The sequence below is a fragment of the Bubalus kerabau genome, chromosome 20 (genome assembly GCF_029407905.1).
Source record: "Bubalus kerabau isolate K-KA32 ecotype Philippines breed swamp buffalo chromosome 20, PCC_UOA_SB_1v2, whole genome shotgun sequence".
In the NCBI taxonomy this organism is placed as follows: domain Eukaryota; kingdom Metazoa; phylum Chordata; class Mammalia; order Artiodactyla; family Bovidae; genus Bubalus; species Bubalus kerabau.
Window position 1 is genome coordinate 28490448 of NC_073643.1, and position 15465 is coordinate 28505912.

General features: G+C 36.2%; 1 long non-coding RNA gene across 1 annotated transcript; it reads right to left on the reverse strand.

Moving 5' to 3' along the window:
• Nucleotides 1–1237: 1237 nt before the first annotated feature.
• On the reverse strand, nt 1238–15220 carry LOC129635491 (uncharacterized). Its single transcript, XR_008706325.1, has 3 exons — nt 15132–15220; nt 12705–12854; nt 1238–1482 (listed from the first exon to the last, which is right to left on the reverse strand). It is a non-coding gene; the product is annotated as an uncharacterized LOC129635491 (long non-coding RNA).
• Between the last annotated feature and the right edge of the window lie 245 nt (nt 15221–15465).

Consider the following 15465-nt stretch of genomic DNA (forward strand, 5'->3'; position numbering starts at 1 on the left):
ATATCCAAAGGAAACAGAAATAATAATTGAAAAACATCTGGCCCCCATGTCTGTAGCAGTATTATTTACAATAGCAAAGACATGGAAATAACCTAAGTGTCCACCAATGAATGGATGGATAAAGAACCTATGGTGTGTGTGTGTGTATAATGCAACCATAGAAAAATGAGGAAATCCTACCACTTTCAACAACATAGATGGATGGTCCTTAAAGATATTGTGATAAGTTGAATAAGTCAGAAAGAGAAAGGCCGCCCCAGTGCACCAGCCCCAAGCATCCAGTATCATGCATCGAACCTGGACTGGCGACTCATTTCATATATGATATTACACATGTGTCAGTTCCATTCTCCAAAATCATCACCCTTTCCCTCTCCCACAGAGTACAACTGTGGCGGATTCATGTTGATATATGGCAAAACCAATACAATATTGTAAAGTTAAAAAATAAAAAAATAATAATTAAAAAATAATAAAATAAAATTGACAATATAAAAAAAAGAAAGAGAAAGGCAAATGTTGTATGATCTTACTTATATCTGTAATCTAAAAAAACTTAAAAACAAAAAACTCACCAATATCAGAAAAAGAGACCACATTTTTGGTTACCAGAAGTAATGTGTGAGGTCGGGGGAAACTGGAGAAAGTTTGTCAAAAGGTACAGACTCCAAATTTTCAGATAAATAAGTACTAGGGATATAAGGTAAATCATGATGGCTATAATTAACACTACTTTATGATATTTAGGAAAGTTGTTAAGAGAGTAGATTCTAAGATTTCTTATCACAAGCAAAATGTTTTGTATCTATATGAGAAGATATATAAACCTACTTTGGTAATCATTTCCCAATAAATGTAAATCAAACCATCATCCTGTGTACCTTAATCTTATAAAGATGTATATCAATTATTTCTCAATAAAAATGGAAAAAACAAAAAGAAGCAAAGACAGATAATTTCCAATTTAACAGTACCTACTCAGTATAGATTATGGGCACAGCACAAGGATAACTGAGGAAATGTAAAATATTAAGTGTGCTACTCGATTTAATTATGGTTATAACCATTGTTATAAAAATAAAAGCAGATAACATTTGTTCAGTTCCTAAGATATATGAAACATTTTATATATTTTATCTCATTTCAGCTTTTTAGTAAACATATGGACAGATAATTCCATCTCCAGTTATTTAAAAAGGACATTGAGACTCAGAAGTATTAACACATCCAAATTTAGAAAGCAGATATCTAGTAGTCAGGAAATATATCCAGATATATTTGACTTTACTGTATTATGGTAATTTAGCATCCATTCTGCCTTCTGCTCAGTCACTTGGCAATCCGCCTCTCCTGCATTTATCATCTGTGTAGTAGATGTGAGCTCTTCACGGGGAGAGCCTGGGATACAGTCTCAGTGTATGAGATTGGTTCATGATCGACTGGCGTCAATAAGGTGCCATGACGGCACATATGCTAGGACACCTGGGAAGAGAATTCACATCTTTCCTTGAAGGATTTAAATCTGAGTTAAAAATAAGTTTTGCACATACTAACATCATATGCAAACACAACAGGAACAAGATACAGACGCAATGGATGAAGAAACTGGGTCCTGTGGGAATATCACTCAAGCCACTCCTATACCCCTAGGAAAACAGTTCCATGAGACAATTAATTCCATTATTGGTTAATCCAGTTTTTGTTTGGCTTTTCTCTTTCTTACAATTGAAGAGAAAACAACTAATACAGAGGCCTAAATTCTCTTTCTCAGGCTTTATTTTCTAGAACTGCATGACTTCTTTTAAACATGAAGAGTACAACATTCTGTGGTCATTTTGTAAAAATGTTATTATATTTACTTTTCTTTCTTTTAACATTAAACATAAATTTCCCTAAATGGAAAAATCTTTACATTCATGGTTTTTCATTCTATATATTCATAGATCTTTTAACAGACAATGAAAATTTGTTTTCTATCCTACCAGAGTAGTTTCGGAGAAGGCACTGGCGACCCACTCCAGTACTCTTGCCAGGAAACTCCCACGGAGGAGGAGCCTGGTGGGCTACAGTCCATGGGGTCACGAAGAGTCGGACACCACTGAGCGACTTCCCTTTCACTTTTCACTTTCATGCATTGGAGAAGGAAATGGCAACCCACTCCAGAGTTCTTGCCTGGAGAATCCCAGGAACGGGGGAGCCCGGTGGGCTGCTCTTTATGGGGTCACACAGAGTCAGACACAACTGACGTGACTTAGCAGCAGCAGCAGCAGAGTAGTTTTATATACTCTTCCAATTGTTATAGCTTCCACCCTTGCCTGTACAGCCTGTTCTCAACATAACAGCCAGACTGATTTTGTTTTGGAAAAATGGCAACAAAACAATTCCACTTCATACCGACTTTGATGGCTATAAAAAGAAGATAGATAGTAACACGTGTTGGTGAGGATGTGGAGAAATTAGACATAATAATGGTGGGGATATAAAATGATGCAGGTGTAGTATAAGAGTTCTTCAAAAAGTTAAATATGGAGTTACTGCATGATCTAGCAATTCTACTCCACATATACTCAAAAGAATTGAAGAAAGGTACTCAAACTAATACTTGTACATGAAGGTAGAAAAAATTGATGAATGGATCAATTGATGACTGGATAGACAAAATGCATTCTAAACATATTCTGGAATATCATTCAGCCATGAAAGGAATGAAGCACTGGCATACACTACAAAGTGGATGAACCTTATAAACATTATGCTGTGTGAAAGAAGTCAGACACAAAAAGCCATATACTATATGAATCTACTGATATAAAATTTGTAGAACAGGTAAATCCATAGAGACAGAAAGCAGACTGGTGTTTTTCAGGTCCTAGAAGGATGGGAGATGACTGCTGAGTAGAGTAGGGTTTTCTTTTGGGATGACAAAGTATATTGGACCTAGATAGAGGTGGCGGAGAAGGCAATGGCACCCCACTCCAGTACTCTTGCATGGAAAATCCCATGAACAGAGGAGTCTGGTGGGCTACAGTCCATGGGGTCGCTAAGAGTCGGACACGACTGAGCGACTTCACTTTCACTTTTCAATTTCATGCATTGGAGAAGGAAATGGCAACCCACTCCAGTGCTCTTGCCTGGAGAATCCCAGGGACGGGGGAGCCTGGTGAGCTGCCGTCTATGGGGTTGCACAGAGTCGGACACGACTGAAGTGACTTAGCAGCAGCAGCAGCAGCAGATAAAGGTGGTGGTTGTATAGCACTGTGAATGTAGTAAATGCCACTGAATTCTGGACTTTGAGATGGTTATTCTATATTATTTTGATTTTACTATTTTTTAAATGAGAAAAATGGCAGTTCAAATCACTCATCTGGTCAAACCCTCTGATGATTTCCCAACCCAGTTACGGTAAAAGAAAAAGTCATTATGATGCCCTGCAAAGAACCCACACAGTCTGCTCCTCTGTCATTTCTCTCGGGCCCTTGTGTTCTACTTTCATCCTTTTTTCATTTTATACCAGTCTCCTTGCCATTCCTTAAACACTCAGGTATGCTCCCTACAAGGGTTTTGAACTTATGGTTCCCTCTTCTTGGAATGCTCTTCCTCCAGATATCTGAATGATTCACTTCTTCTCTCCTTTGAAACTCTGCTCAGCTGTTACTTTTAAAGTGAGTTTTTTGTTCATTTTTTCTTCTAACCAGAGTTCAATTACATACCCTCACTCAAAGCACTGCCTGCTCATTGCTTTCTTCCTTTATTTTTCTGCAGGATTTATCATCATCCAGTATATCATATATTTTATTTTATTCCATTCCAGAATGTAAAGTCCATGAGTACAGGACCTAAGCCAGTGGCTGGCACATTGTAGGCACTGTAGTTATTTTTACAAATACTGATTTCCACATATTTCTGTGCTCCATAAATCAGATGCCATAGTAGAGACTGATTATAGTTAGGTGGAGAAAAAAGCAACTGTTTACAAGTGTGACTCACTACTTGTGGTGTGTGGTTTTGGGGCTGGCAGTAAGGGAGCACCTTCCTGGTCAGGGCTCAGGCAACAGCTACTTTAGGGGCCCAATGCTATAATGAGTTTTGAGAATCATTCCTGGAAGCTAAGAACAGAGTTTGTTTCTTCAGTCTTCACAAACATTCTATCAGCAATTGAAGCCCCTTATGGCGTGCTGCGATTCATGGGGTCGCAAAGAGTCGGATATGACTGAGCGACTGAACTGAACTGAAGGAGTCCCTTGGTGTTTAATCTAATAAGAATGTATAGATTCTCATTCTTCAAATGAGAACCTTAACTGATATAGTATAATTAGGTGAAGAAAATCCTGAGATTAGGCTGCATTCACTTTAATAAGCTGCCCTATTGTGCAATGAGGCAAATATCTAATATCTCAAGAATGCTTACTCCTATATATATATATATATGTGCTCAATCACTCAGTCATGTCTTTGTAACCCCAAGGACTGTAGCTCGGTTGGTTTCTCTGTCCCTGGGGATCCTCCAGGCAAGGATACCAGAGTGGGTTGCCATGCCCTTCTCCAGGGGATCTTCCCAAGCCAGGGATTGAACCCATGTCTCCCACATTGTAGGCGAATTCTTTACAGTCTGAGTCACCAGGGAAGCCAAACTATATTTAAATATATATATTAATATAAACAAATATATTTCTATACAATATATATTTTATATATAATATATACTAATAAGTAATAACAAATAATAAATTATACAGATATATATCATATATAAAATTTGATGAGAAGAATTTCTGCTCCCAGAACCTCTAGGTAGCTTTTTAAAAAGTGTGCTAAATTTTTAAAATATCTACTTGTTTTTGTTAGGTACCAGAACTGATATCCATCAACAGCACTATTTAGTTAGTTCCAAATATCTTTTTCTTCCATTTTTGTACCAATCAACCTTTGTAGCTTAACCAAGAAGCATGGAGTCCTGCTGATGACAATAAACAATTATTTATCCCACTGGGTCAGCTGGCTGGTGGCTGACACATCTAGAGAGATAACTGAGTGTAGCCTGAGTGACTACAAGTTAGGTCTGACTGAGTTTGACGCCTCACTTAGGACTGCTCCCCATGAAGAAAGAGGCAAGCATTTTCCAGAGAAAGATCTTTTCATCTAATTGCAGAAGAGCCAGTGCAAATAGACAAGTCTTAAAGCTGAGGTTCACAACTGGCCACGATCACTTCTCCACATTTCACTAGTTAAAGCAAGTCTCATGCACTATACAGAGGCCAAGAGGTTGAAAGCCCACTCCACCTGTTTTTGGAAGAATTGCAAAGTTTTATGGCAAAGAGCAAGGATTTGGGAAGAGATGAAAAAAATTTAGTCCAAAGGCTCCATCTATCATACCATCTCTAGATTTCATATTTGGAGGTTCACAGCAGTCAGAAATCAAGTTCTAATTTTATTATTAGTCCTATTAACGTACTTTTGCATAATTGGGGAGATAAATCCGATAGCTTTTGTTTTAAAAATTAGCAATCAAAATACACTTAATAATGCATGAGTTTAGTGTTTATAAATCATTTACATGTACATTATAAAGAAAGTTGATAAAAACTCCTGAATACCATCAGGGAGTACATTTCCCTTGCTTAACGAAGGAATACCTTTACCCAGCATGTAGGTTGAGTTGAATTCCGAGTCTTTCAATTTCAGGAAGGCACAGAAGATGATCATAAATTTATAAAATGTGACATTTTAATCAAGCCCCAAGCTGTTGGCTAATTACATTCCATTGCACTTAAAGGAAAAACAGGAGATGTCAGGTTGGTGTAGAGATGAGCACAAAATTGTCCTTAGTACTTCACTGATCATTATGAATACCACAGTATCAAATTACCTAGAAAAGAGTGAGTAGTAAATCCTTCTAAAAGTCATATTGCCAATATTCTTTTCAATTTCATTTTGGAGTAAATTTGGATACAGGTTTATTCAAAAGCTGACATTTTCTTTCAACACATCTTTTCTGTACAAAGATACGTATAATGGATCTACTAGTAGCATTGGGGACCATTAAGCTATGGAAGCATGAAATCAACTAGAAATTATTATTTTAATTCTATGCACTTGTGCATAACAGGATGAACACTATGCCAAATAAACCTTCATCAGGACTCTACCTAGTATTGTACATGCTAATGGGGCTTGAAGTTTAGAATATAGATGTGTGAGAATGCAGCCAGAGAGATACACTCACAAGAGATCAGTTGTCTATCCCCAGAGAATAATCAGCTACTGAACTAAGAACTGAGGCAAAACATATGACACTCCGCTCTGGTCACTGGCTTTTCTCCTTTGTGCTGTAATTGATCTAACCTGACCTGGTTTTCTAAGGACATAATATATGAAGCACTCAAAATCTACTGCTGTTCTACTGAAATATTTTTCCCCTCACAAAAATGCTAGATATACTTAACTGTATCTAAACACGCAGAGGTAACTGACCAAAGGTCCTAGCCATTCTTTCAGCTCAAGGAAGCAATAACTGAGTTTTTTTTATATCATTCTGTTTTACATTTTTTTTTCCCCACAAGGTATCTCACTTTCCAATGAGCTATTTGCTGATATAAGTAACAATTTAAAGGGAGAGGATGGTTAAGAGAAGCAAAGTTATTATGTATTTTATTACTTTTTTGCCTCCTGGAAAGAGGAGGGTCAGAGTGGAAAGCAAGGAGAATTGACAGTAAAGTAAAATCACTGAGGCACTTACCACAAAGCACCTGTTAAAAGCAGGGCGTGTTTATCTTCTTTAGACTTGTACTATGTTTGAAAATGAAAAATATCACAGGACTAGAAAAGGCTTCAGAAGATACCATGTCTATTCTTTTATTCTCACAGTAGACCACAAAGAACAAGCAAGGGAGTGATTATGATTTGAATTGCAATTCTGTATTTTTTCCTTCCTACATTCTAGAAAGCCCTAGGTTTAAAGAAATCAAATCCTGATGTTTTGTATCACTAACTGAATGTCTCAAAAAATCTGCGTTTCTGATATCATCAGCTTGATATCTAAAATCTGATCACAAAGAAGATGAATTAAGTATATAAGATTATGAGATAATTATTTATCCTCCCCCACCTTTTTTTTTCTTTTTAAGATGGGGACTTCACTTAACTCCTTAAGGATATTAGAAGATGGATAGATGGGAAGAAAAAACTTCCTCTTAAAATACTGTAATCAACAATTTTGAAAAAAATCATTGTTCTTTCCTTAACTGATGATAGTTCTTAGGATAGGCAATATATGTTCCAAAAAAGGAACTAACCTGAGAAAAATACATTGCCCATCTAAAGGAGTTGTGTGAATTTTTACAAAGATATGCATCTTGCTAAGACTTTTAATGAATGATTTTATCTAGCAAAATAAGAGACAGCAGTGGTATGATTTTAGGTCACTTAGAAAGGATGTTTAATGAACTTTTGCCTCCTATTCCAGCATTTCAAGTATCAATTCTCAGCAGAAGAAATAAATTGATATTAGAATCTTGTCAATTTTGCAAAGGAACAACAAAAGGAGGTGTGACCATCCTGTTGATCATAGCATACTTTGCTAAGTTACCATTAGAAGTGAACTGAGTTCTATGAAATGCACTACAGTGAATTATACTGAAGATTCTAAACCGTAAACTTTTCCAAAGTTGTAATACACAGGACTGGAAAAGTGAATCTCTCAAGCTAAAATTTGGGGAATTAAATCACATAGTTGCAGAATATCATTACAAATGTAATAGTAAAATAGGGTTTTACTTTTCATGTTCTTGAATTTGCTGATAAAACTTATTCATTCTTTTTTCTGAAATATACGTCAGTTGTGTAGTTTTGTGTGTCTTAAAGTATGTCAAGCAAGTAGTTGTTAACTTCTTTCAGTTATAGATTTCTGTCAAATTGTTTAAGAAAAATTGTGCTTGTATTTTTTGCATAAGCATGCAAATTTATTTATATTACCATTCATTATGTACTAGAAGCTATTGAAATCATGCTTAAGATTTTCAAACGCCTGGTCTAAAATGGAAATTTCATTTAGAGACACAAGAGAGAACTACTATTTTTCTGTTTGTTTGTTTCTTTTTCAATAATTTACTAAGCTAAGAAAATGCAGTGACGAAAATCCTTGGAGACATCCTGTAAACTCAATGTGTCAAATATCAGGGTAGTTTTCTATTTCCATTTGCAAATAAACAATGTGGATCACAGTTAATCCTTGCTGTAATGGCATTCTTGACTTCATCAGTTATTAAAAAGCTACAGAGACAACCAAAGGCAGCACTGAAAGAGGCTGAAATTATTTGGAAGAGATCTTCCATGCTATAGTTTAAGGATAAAGACTGAATTATAAATGAACCCATGAAACTTTGCAAGGTACTAGTTTTAAGTTCCATGCTGCACAGTATGCCTGTGCAAAGGAAAATCCCCTTTGAAGAGATTAGCAGAGGTTGTTTGTATGTGATCACAGTGGTTGAGATGATGCGCGACTCTTCCCTAGCTTAAAGTGGATTAGCAAGACTTGAAAGATGGAAAATTGTTTTGTGTGAAGCTCACCATGCTTTTGAAAATATAAATGAAATTGCAGTCTTTGGAACTTAAATCTGATATCTATTAGTTCAATATGGTAAAAATCCCCTTCTAAAAGTTTAAACAAAAACGGGATTGTGGCTTGTCGATATTCACAATGGCTAATGATTGTTACACATTTGAAAATCATTTCTTAGGATGTTTTTAAGGTTTTGCATTCATCCATGTGAATATATATCTTCTGGGAGATAGTTCTGTGAACTAGGACATAAGAAATAAATAATCAAATTTGGCTCCCAGTTAACCATTATCTGTCTGGGTGACCTTGGATAAAACACCTAGCCTTTCTCTTTTTAAAATTTATTTTTCAATTGGAGGAAAATTGCTTTAAAATGTTGTGTTGGTTTCTGCCGTGAAATAAAGCATATCACTCATAATTACATATATGTTCCCTCCCTCTTGAGTCTCCCTTACTCCTCCAAACACAACCCTCTAGGTCATCACACAATGCCAAGTTGGTCTCCTGTGTTATGTAGCAACTTCTCAGCAACTATTTATTTTATACATGATAGTATATGTATGTCAATGCTACTTTCTCAATCATCTCACCCTCTCCTTCCCTCAAGTCCCTTCTCTACATCTATGTCTCCATTCCTTCCCTGCAAATAGGTTCATCAGTACTATTTTTCTAGATTCCTTATATACGTGTTAATATACAGTATTTTTCTCTTTCTGACTTACTTCACTCTGTAAAACAGGCTCTAGATTTATATACCTCACTACAGCTGACACCTTTCTTACCTTTTGCACTCTTATCTGTAAAATGGGAAGATATATACCACATAGCCCTTACAGTTTTTCATGGTGTATTAAATATACTGTGCATCTGAAAGTCTCTATTCATATCTTTTCTTATAACTGTTGCTAACTTCTATTATGATAACATAGTAAACCAATGAATGAAGGCATTATTTCTCTGAAAATCCTCTGATTTCATACCAAAAAGATGAAGACTAAGGATAAATTATATAGGACAAAGCAGATCATTGGAATATTGCTTTACACTCCTTCTATGAGCAAAATGTATCATTCCATCTCACGGGATAGTTTAGGTTGCCTGTAAGCTATCTGATCTCACTTCATTTTTCACAAATGTAAGAAAATAAAAGTAAAAGCACATGTTTAGTAGTGACCCATGGACTATATATCTTTTCCTAAGAAACAGTGTCATAAAACAGCAGGAGGGCCCAGAAAGGGCATCTGTCTTTCTTTATTTTTATTTGGCATCCAGATGTCTAGCATTTGCTGTTCTCTTTTTTGTTAGTCTTCACCATGAGCAAGATACTTTGCAGCAAGCTATACAAGTCATTAAGATTATAAATATGAGTCAACCATCTGTTTTTATATCCTCTTTTTCTTCATTGACTTTTGACAGGTGCTTAGAGAAAGAAATATTTCTGAGCCTAGACATTAAAAATAAATAAATAAATAAAGAGGCCTATTGACCAAGTACTAAAGCAATCTGGTAAAGGTTAATCTCAGATTTAAGAATTTGGAGAGTCCAATACAATAGCACCTGGTCTGTTTTGTACAAGCCACAGTGTTTCAATATAGAAAGAGAATCCTCAATGAAAAGGAAAATCAAATAAAAATCAAAACAGAGTAAACTGCAAAGACAGATGATAGCAAATAACAGCAAAAATAACCCATCACTCAAACACCAACATTCCTCTAAAATTATAAACTTTTTGATAGGATTCAGATTTGTACCTTAGATAACTATAATGATTACAAAGTTGAAACTGTAGAGAATTCATGTATTTGAAGAAATGGTCATTGTTCCCAATGACCATTTGGGTATGGTATAAAATTAAAGCCAGAAAATAATACATACCATATTAATCCTTTTCATTCACTATCTCAATTAGTTATTTCATCCCAATTAATGATGTGACCATTTTTCTGATGACAGACATTTAGGAGATTAAGCAACTAATCTGAAATTTGACTCCTAAAAGTCTGATTCCAAAGACTATTCAGACTCCTATAAAATACATCATGATGAAACAAAGTAGTCGGCCATCTGTACCAGCCAAAAAATAACTTGAAATTGTCATTAATATTATAAACACATATATGACATATTAAGGGCTTCACTGGTGGCTCAGACAGTAAAAAATCAGCCTTCAATGCAGGAGACCTGGGTTCAAGCCCTGGGTCAGGAAGATCTCCTGGAGAAGGGAATGGCTACCCACTTCAGTATTCTTGCCTGGAGAATTCCATGGACAGAGGAGTCTGGCGGGCCACAGTCCATGGGGTTGCAAAGAGTTGGACACAACTGAATGAGTAACACTTTCACTTTTCATGAAAGAGTAAATGTAAAAATATAAGACCATAATGAAAAATAAGAATATTATGATGTGCATATGTTATTCCTCAAATATTATAGTTCAGTACATTATAATATACTGTATTTAGTCAAGGCTATGGTTTTTCCTGTGGTCATGTATGGATGCGAGAGTTGGACTGTGAAGAAGGCTGAGCGCCGAAGAATTGATGCTTTTGAACTGTGGTGTTGGAGAAGACTCTTGAGAGTCCCTTGGAGTGCAAGGAGATCCAACCAGTCCATTCTGAAGGAGATCAGCCCTGGGATTTCTTTGGAAGGAATGATGCTAAAGCTGAAACTCCAATACTTTGGCCACCTGATGCGAAGAGTTGACTCATTGGAAAAGACTGATGCTGGGAGGGATTGGGGGCAGGAGGAGAAGGGGATGACAGAGGATGAGATGGCTGGATGGCATCACTGACTTGATGGATGTGAGTCTGAGTGAACTCCGGGAGTTGGTTATGGACAGGGAGGCCTGGCGTGCTGTGATTCATGGGGTCGCAAAGAGTCGGACACGACTGAGCGACTGAACAGAACTGAACTGATAGTATAATCAAGCCTTTCCTGATGCTGCTTCCATCTACTTGTGGACTTAAAGCCTATCTAAAATCATTGGATAACTTTGGAAATCCTACTTCTTCAATGAGAAAATTTGCGTCAATGAGAAAATTCATAACAATCTGAAAGATAAAGCTTTTGTTAGTGGATATTTGAACAAAGTCCAGCAATTCAAATTATACCTGTTACTAGACATATCACCCACTAGACCAATATAAGTCAGACCCAATGCCTCTGTTCAAACTTGTGAGAATGCAGCAATCTTTTTCAACCGATTTGTACATGAAAGGATGGAAGACTGCTTTTGATGACCATATGACTGATAATGATTTAACAGATTTGAAAAATAAGAAAGAAATCACATAACCGTGGTATCTCTAGAGCACCTGATTCCAACCATACCTGAAGACAGGAAATCTATTTCTAGGTTTATTCATTAGATGCATCAAATAAATTAACTTTGACATTTAAGATAGTCTGAAGTACCAAAGGATCCTTAAGTCCTTTAAAACATTAAGAATTTCTCACTAATAAGAACTGTTTAACAATGGAAAATGTAATAAACTGCTTTTGTGAATGCCATGAAAATTAAATTTGCTCTTGGGAGAAAGACTTAGATGATTTAAGGACAAACAACATAAGCTGGCAGGAAGAGCTGAAATACAATATATCATCATGAGAATAGAAACAAAAGAAAATACAAAAATATATTTGAAAGAAAAGCAATGGGTGGCAGAAAGAAATAGATCAATAATGATTAAAATTTTCCACATTTAGGATTAAACACATTATCTTTGTAGCTGAAGAGAATAGAACTAAAAGGAAAAATACAAACAGCAAACATGATAGCTGCCAGATTAGCAAACCTGTTAAAATGATGTGTGTCATTCTAATGTTATGTAAAAAATATTCAAATATAATCAACCTTTAGGCTAGTTCCAGATGGAGAGTACAGAACTGAATATACTGTACAATATTTTCTACTTTTCTCCTAAGCCCCTTGCTGAGTAGTTGTGGGTTTTCAGAATAATATCATTGAGGATGCACTGTTGACCAGCCAATATTAGACTGAAGTTATCAGATGTGGATTTTATCCCCAGCCACTGTGACCCAGACAAATTGCAAACAAAATCAAAATCTGATTCCAAACTCCACCCCTCCAAAACAAGTTTTTCACAAAGATTAATAAGCCACATATTTAGCACTTCTTAAATGTTCTCACCTTAAATTATATGTATCTTATATTGCCACATTCAGTCACAGCTTGCAATTTGAACTTTCACATTTGTCTTCTACGTTTTACCTTGTTATTTTCTGTTTATTGATGCCCCATGGTAAACCTCAGAAACCCAAAATTCTTGATAGTTGTATACTAGGATGAAAGGAAACAGTTATTCTTCACTCTTCCCACTCAGTTACAACTATTATTTACAAAGAGCTAAAAACTAAAGATCTCAAATTAAGTTCACTAAATGGGGAAAAACAAAACAAAAAGAAGCAGTCCTTTAGTTGGAGGAAAAAAATAATTTTAAGCAAAAGAAAGGTCTTACCCAGATAGACATTCAAGAGCTATCCTGCTTCAAGATAAAAAATGTTTGTACTCTTGGAAATAACTTCTAATGAGATTTATCATCATTACCATATCATGATCATAATGGCTTCATACAGAGTTCTGATTACTACTGGGCACTGAATTGAGCATTATACATGTGGTAACTTGTTAAATGTTCACAACAACTCTATGGGGAAGTATTATTATTATTTCCAGTTTATAAAAGAGGAAACTGAATTATAAACAGGTTCTATAACTTATTAATGGTCACACAGCTACACTCCTGGTTTTATAGCTAAACAGTTCTACCATTATTCCCAAGGACCAAAAAATACTCATACCACAGGTCTCTGGGCTCTGTGAATAGAATCCATGTGTTGTATCCAGGTAATTCCATATTGCCTATACACAGTGGCCTTGATGGTACTAATATGAATATATACTTTGGGCTTAGAATTGTTTAAAAAAAATAAAAGTTAGAGGCCAGTGTACCATATATTAAATCATATCAAGTTAATTAAAATTAATATCTGAAACATCATTTATATGCAAAGGTTTTTGTTTATGTTTGTTTTTTTCCCTCTCATTAGCATCAGCCCCACTGAGCTTCTGAATACATCTCATTGTTTTTGCAAATTACAGCCCTTGTCTGTTTATGAAATCACTCACTGTGTCAAAAGAAAAAGATGCATTCTCCCAAAAAGTTCATACTCAAAGTAGTTTGAGTATGTAGGTTATGGGCAACTAAAATCACATGTCTGACAACTTATCCAGAATACAAAACTTGATGATGTTTTGAGCTGCCTTTAATTCTATTGGTTACATATCATTATTTATAGAGACATATAAATATATGTATTAAATTTAAGCAAAGAAAATTTGAGTTCCAAGTAAAAGATACAGGTCTTTGAATGATATTTAACAGTCAGCTAATAAATTAGTCATAAACATCACCTAAATTTTAGTGTTTTATGATTGAAATTTAACTGTTCCTTTTCTAAAAGCAGGTAGACAAAACTCATGGCCTGCAGAAACTTATCTGTTATAATGCAGGTACTGAACTAACAACTAATTGCATGTATAATTAGTGAATATGACTATTTTTATTTAAGAATCTATGCCTGGTGCTTGAAAAATGCTTTATCTCTTTAATTCATTTGGTGTTTATTGAGTGCCTACTGTGTGTCTGGTACTCAAATCTAGGAGCTAATGATATAACTTGTGAACACAGCAGACACAGCCAAGATACAAACAGGAAACAATTAAATGGGAGACTAATTCCCCAAAGCAGAGATTATGTTAAATGTTAAGAAGACATAGTGGGGCTTTCCCGGTGGCACAGTGGTTGAAGAATTCACCTGCCAATGCAGGAGACATGGTTCAATCCTGATCCAGGAAGATCCCACATGCCACGGAGCAACTAAGCCCCTGCGCTACAAATATTGAGCCTGTGCTCTGGAGTCCAGGAGCTGCGACGACTGAACCCACATGCCGTAACTACTGAAGCCCATGCTCTACAACAAGAGAAGCCACCACAATGAGAAGCCCACTCACCGCAATCACAGAGTAGCCCCTGCTCACCACAACTAGAGAAAAGTTCACACAGCAATGAAGACCCAGCACAAACAAAAATAAATGAATAATTTTTTTTTTTTAAAGAAGATTTACTAGGCTGAAGAGTGTCCCTGCCAAATGCATGTTGGCTGAGTACCTAGAAATGTGACCTTACTTGGAAATTGGGTCTCTATACCTAGTCATGCTGCACCTAATTGATTCAAAGTGAAAGTGAAGTCGCTCAGTCGTGTCCGATGACACCATGGACACCCCATGGACACCAGGATCTTCTAGGCAAGAGTACTGGAGTGGGTTGCCATTTCCTTCTCCAGGGAACTTCCCAACCCAGGGATCAAACCCAGGTCTCCCACATTGTAGACAGACGCTTTACCGTCTGAGCCACCAGAGAAGTCCTAATTGATTCAAAGTAGACTCCAAATCCAATATTACTGTTGATTTTATAAAATGAGGGAAATTTGGATAGAGACATGGACACACAAAGATGAGACCATGGGAAGACAGAGATTGGAATGATGTACTCACTTGCCAAGGAAAATCAAGGAAGACCGATCAGCATCAGAAGCTAGGAAGAGGCAAGGAAGGATCCTCTCCTGAGCCTTCAAAGAGAGGTTGGCCCTGCCATCACTTGATTTGAGAATCAAAGCTATGAGAGTACAAAGTTTCGCTGTTTTAAGCTACCAGTTTATGGTATTTTTGAAGGCAGCCATGGGAAACTAAAACAGTAGGCATGAAGGAAATAAGCAGATGAGTATAATAGAAAACAATGCCTCCGGAGCTGTTCAGACAGGGTGGTCAGGGAAAGTGCATCTGCCAGAGGGTGACTTTTAAGGGGAGATTAGAAGTATAAATTAGCTTG